Here is a 6,124-nt window from a genome sequence, read left to right as displayed (position 1 = left end):
ATATTGATTATGAAATTCCTTCGGGTATTATGGAAAGACTGCTTGCTAATCCTTATGCGGGAGATGGAATAATACATCATGACATGCACTTAATCTATTTAGATGAACTTTGTGGATTGTTTAAGCTTGTAGGTTTATCTGAAGATGGAGTTAAGAAGAAAGTATTCCCTTTATCTTTGAGGGGAAAGTCATTGGCATGGTATAAGCTATTGGATGAATCTAGAACATGGGACTGGAACTGACTGAAGCTGGAATTCCATCAAAAAATTTATCATATGCACTTGGTTCAGCGTGATCGGAATTTTACACACACCCACCCACCCACCCACCCACAGACACACACACACACACACACACACACACACATATATATATATATATATATATATATTGGCCTTGTGAAGGAGAAAGTATTGATCAAGCTTTGGGGAGTCTTAAGTACATGATGCACACATGCCCCAATCATGAGCTCTCGAGAGAAATGATTATAAAAAACTTTTGTGCTCGGCCTTTCTCATAATGATAGAACAATGCTTGATTCTTCTTCTACTTGTTCCTTCATGAAAAGAAGTGACGAATTCAAATGGGATCTTATTGAAAGAATTAAACATAACTTCGAAGATGGGAAAATCGACAAAGGTAATGAGTCAGGTATAAATCTTGAATTTGATTGCGTTAAGTCTTTTATAGACACTGATGAGTGGATTTTATGCACACTTTTTAGAGTATATTATAGTGCCAAATCAGTCATATCATATCCATCTATCAGTTATTCATGTCTCCAATGCATAGTTTTCAGTATTTACTTATTTTACCAAGTTTTTGTTTTTATTTAGTTTTTATTAGTTTTCCTTTTTGTGGTCTTTGTAGGTGTGTTGGCATGTTCATTGTCTTGGGACATCAAAAGAATCAAGCTAGGGGTCAAACCAGAGAAGTTCCAGGCACTAGATCAAGGCCCTTTGGAGAGTTTCATGATTTCACATTTACGAAAGTGTTCAAAATGAAGATCCAAGGCCACAAACTCATCAAGATTTTCGCTAGCAATCCAACAAGTCCAAGAACGTCAAAATCGGGGTTCGTATGAAGAAATGGCGACCAAAATACAAAACAGCTCCCGAAGTCCATACAGAAAGACGACCTTCTATACGACTGGAGGCGCCCGTTTGAGCGGTCGTTTGAGCTCCAAACAACAACGAAAATTGGCCAGAACTTTCCAAATTTTGCTCTGATCGTCCCCGTTTTTTCCTAGAGATCCTTGACGACCAAGGCTTGTTTGGTATGTGGATTTGGCTCCCCTTGAGCCCTTGGATGAAAGGGAGGATGCTAAATCAACGGATGATACCTGAGGAGCACTCCTATATGAAGACCTCCAACCCTAGCCGCCGACTCATCTCATCTTCATCCTCCACAAATTTCATCTACATCCACCACACCTCCATTGCAGCAACTCCACCATAGAGAGAACGGCCACGCCAAGGAAGAAGGGAGGAGGCACCTCCACACCGGCGTCGGACGGAATGCCGGTGCCCTCTACATCACCAGCGCCATGCCTTTCCCAATCTCCATATCCAACCTCGTGTTGGCTTGTAACTCATCCCGAATCTCTATGTACTCCATCACCATGTTTGAGAAATTTATTAGTTCTTGGGGGAATAAGATGAACTCTACTATGTGCTAGTACCAATTGTCTTGCGCGATATGATATCCTCTTTGCATGTTTATGTTAGTAGTCTTCTTGATGTTGGGTGAAGTCGACCATCCAATGTATGCCAATTTTTGACGGAAGGTTATTGCTGTTGGCGAACCGTGTGGTTGGCGAGGTGGGTGAGTGATAGGCCCCATCTCCCTTCATAGCGGATCGCTGTAGCAGGGGGTAAAACGGAGACTACTTTGGTTGCATCCATGGGGACCTTTTTCCCCTTAATCACCTTCTAATTACCGAAGGTGGGAATGACGGTAGTTGTGTATGTGATACGGGGCTGCCGCGTGTATACACGTATCTAGGCTGGCTCCGCCTACAAAGAGAAACACATAAAGTGGCTTCGTATTGGTAGAACAAACATGTAGTGATGATTCTGAATACCTCGAGAATGCACTTATTACTCAAGTTCCTCTCCTTTATTTTACCCGTTGTTTTATTTATGTTTTTACCTCCGCATAGTTGTTTAGTCAAAACCACCCTTATTATCATTTCCGCTAGCAGCCGACGAATAGACTATTTCTAGATAACGCTCTGGGTGTGAACGTAGCCACGTAAGTGACGACGTAGCTATGGGATTAGTAGTTACTGGTGAAACCACTGCTCACTGTGGGATCGACATACTCTACTTATCACGAATTGCAATAGCCCTGTGCCCTTGCAGGCCATCAAGCTTTTCTGGCGCTGTTCCCGGGGAGCAAATGTGCTCTATTATTACCTTCCCGCTCACACATAGTTGATTTTATTAGTTGTTATTTATCTTTTAGTTTTTCCCTTAAATCAAAAAGAAAAATCTACTAATCATGTCTTCTGAGATGTCTATTGAAGATATTTTGCAGGAGTGGAATAGAGTCTATGAAAAGAACATGCAATTGGCTATCATCAAAAAAGAAGAAGAAGAAGAAGAAAAAGAAGCTAAGATAAAAGAAATTTTGAAATTGGTGAGTGACTATTCATCAATGATATGTGCTACATACCCTCTACCATGTGAAGAATGTCAATTCGAAGAGCACCTAAATTATCAATGTGAGTGTTGTATCGATCCAATACTAGCAACTTACACTACTGCAGGATGCTGCTAACGCGACACTACGATCAGAGACCCTTTGACAAAACTGTGTGTGATGCAATAACCGTAAACGGTGATGTAAAAAACCCGTCAAAAAAGATGCAAAATGTTTGCGATGATAGATGCATCAAACACGGTCCAAAATTTAGTTGCGTGTGCGATGAGGGGCATACGATTCAGTTGAATGAACTGTTTGCGATGAGGCACAAGAACAGAAATAGGCAGCCAGATGAAGGTGTGTGCGGTATACGGCATACAGTTTACTCGGATGAACTATTTGTGATTAGGCGGAACAAAAGAAATGGTTAGCCAAATCAAGGTGTGTGCGATAGAGGGCAAACAGTTCACTCAGATGAACTATTTGCGTTGAGCCAAGATAACAGAAACGTTTCAATTTAATAAGATGTATGTAATACGTGGCAAACAGGTATGTAATCAGAAATGTGTGTGAAGACCAATAATAACACAAATGATTGCTGCTAATAAGACGTGTGTGTTGTGCGTTGGGATTGCATACAGAACAACAACATACACACACACACACACACACACACTTATAAGGACATGGTTGCATAACCAAATTAAACATCCAATTACATAGGTGGCTACTACACACATGACATTTGCACACACAAAGTAAACTATTACATGCATAATTACATAGGTGGCTACTACACACATGACATTTCCACACACCAAAGTCAACCATCTATTACATGCAGAATTAACTAGGATAAACGATCATCTGATCATCATCTACTTCTTGTGACGCTTGCCGCTACTGCTCTGCTTATGGCTCGATCCGGCCTCGTCGATTTCGGTAACGAGGCACTTCCTCATGTCAACGATCCACCTGTGCATCTCATAGCATGTGTACACGCTCTTGGCTGTGAACCTGGGGTGAGGTTCATCCAGTTGCCACATCCAGGCCCCGTGCTAGGATACAGGACATGTTCTGTTGCCATCCCGCTTCATCTTTTCATAGTATGGGTCGATGATGGCCGAGGTGAGTTTAACCAGGGAGTCCTTCTTCGTGCTGCCCCAGACCCTATAGTGCTCACGAATTTCTACAAGGTTCTTGTAGGCCAAGCCCGTAACCTTGAGCGCTTTTACAACGTCGGTGGTTTCCACCGTAGCGAACTTGTAGTCGGTGCTGTTGACAAACCTGACGAAAGGGTTGCAAGGCTCTGTAGCTATGCGGTTTTGGTAGATGAGGACATGATGGCGCACCCACAACTAGGCAACGACAACCTTTTGATCTATGTTGGGACGACCGCAGGTGTACTGGAGGTCGATTCTGCCCACCTTGTACTTGTCTCGAGCAAGCAACTGGTTGATGGTGTTTATGTAGTCGTCCACCATGATTGGATCGATGGTGTACACCACTGAGAGATCCGTCTCCCTTGCGTGGGTCTCCACTTTATGCTCGCCGAACTCCATTGGAGCACCGCTAGACATCCCCTCTCTATGTGTCGTCGTGGGTGTGCTTGTTGTGTTGTCGGGCGCGATCAAAAGGATGAAGAGACTAAGGTTATAATGGCCATGGGAATTAAAGGGGAAGCCGAACAGTCTGGAATATCGGCATGCCCGGATGGCAGTTCTAATTTACAGTGCGTATCTCCATCGTGTCGCACGTAACTGCATCATGACGACGCGCACGGCACAACCGCATGCATATGGGGCCCCCAACATGATCGTGCGCAGGCTCAACCGCTGCCAGATCGCACGTGGATGGACGCGAGCAGAGCGCTCCACGGTCTCCTCAACGGCGAGCAACCATATATATGCATATAGCAGTTGAACATGCAAGGAAAAGCTGTCCACAAGCCGAGCACGTGGAGGTACGCGAGCAGAGCGCGCCGACGGACAACACAACGCTGATGGACACGAGCAGAGCGCGTCGCGGCGCCTAACGGCGAGCACATCACGCTGTGGAATGCGAGCAGAGGCCGACACAGTGATACGTGGCAAATAAAAAGAAGAAGAACTGAGTGAGCGATGGCGGAGACATCAAGAACGAATCAGATTAGAGTTGCGTGTGCGATACGTGGCATACTGTATTCCATCCGGGCTATTTGTGATGGAATAATCCGTGTGTGTTGTGGGCAAATGCTTGCTGGTATATAGCCGTTTGCGATTGATGAATTCATCACTGACGGGTTACCTAGTGTAGTCCATGTGCGATGTGATATGCTTTGTCTGCAGAGCATCTATGCTCTGTGTACAGAAGAACAACATATATATACTTGTAACAGAACATGATTGCAAGACCCAAATTAAACATCCAATTACGTTATATAACAAATACCATAAATATTGCAAGGTTCAAATTCGAGCATCACATGGCCCAAATTCAAAGATTACAAGGTTCAAACTATTCAGACACATAAAATTCATCTTCTTCAGAATCTTTTTCATGCATTATTTCTGTGGAAGGATCAGCCACCGAGAAGTCATATAGCGGCTCGATACAGTGACTTCTGAATAATCTATCATATGAAGTTACAAACTGAAATTCAGCTTGTGCAGAGCCTTTTCCATTCAGCTGTAGACGCCCATGCTCTTTACAATCCATTCACTTCCGCACAGTAAATATGGGGAAAACCTCATTACTTTGAGCAACCTTGCTTTCTCAACAAAGAACCTGTCGAATTTAATTTCTGGTGTGGTGCCTCGGTACTTGTTAAAAGTAATTTTTTTAGATGAATATCAAGGCATTCAATGGGATTGTTATATTCCCCAACATTTTCTACTTTCGAGCCTGCTAGTATCAGCAAACAAAGACAACATATTAGTGCATAGCTGCAGATTTGAACACTTCGGGCCTCTTTGATTTGCAGGATTTCCAAAATACACGTAAAGAGTGAAATGCCACCTTCAATCTTTGATGATAAACTTTTATCACGAAAGCATGTCGGGTGAAGGAATAAAACACGTACAACACTAGCATCTCAAAAACAATATGTATTGAAATCCTCCAAATTTTCTTTAGAAATCATTCTACATTTGTCATTGTAATCATGGGTAAAAGTAACAAAAAATTGAGCTCCATTGTGGTTAACAATTAATAGGAAAGGAGCATCACCTCGATGTATAGCTTCTCCGTGCAAGGAAAGCATCTAAGCAATCTAACAACTTCATCCAGATCGGGGCCGACAGATTGTAGTGCCAAGATCTTCACTTTGCGCAGAGGCCGGGTCAAGCTTGTGGGAATCATTTTCTGGATGACAGCCGAACATATAGATCAACAACAATTAGATATAATGTGTTGTCCGATAATATATAAGAAGGAGAAGAAGACTGTTGTACCCGAGCGGATAATGATCCAGTAACAAGTTCGTTGAATTCATCACACG

Source organism: Triticum aestivum, chromosome 6A, assembly GCF_018294505.1.
Source record: "Triticum aestivum cultivar Chinese Spring chromosome 6A, IWGSC CS RefSeq v2.1, whole genome shotgun sequence".
In the NCBI taxonomy this organism is placed as follows: domain Eukaryota; kingdom Viridiplantae; phylum Streptophyta; class Magnoliopsida; order Poales; family Poaceae; genus Triticum; species Triticum aestivum.
The sequence above is the reverse complement of the archived record's forward strand: the minus strand, read 5'-3'. Positions refer to the sequence as shown.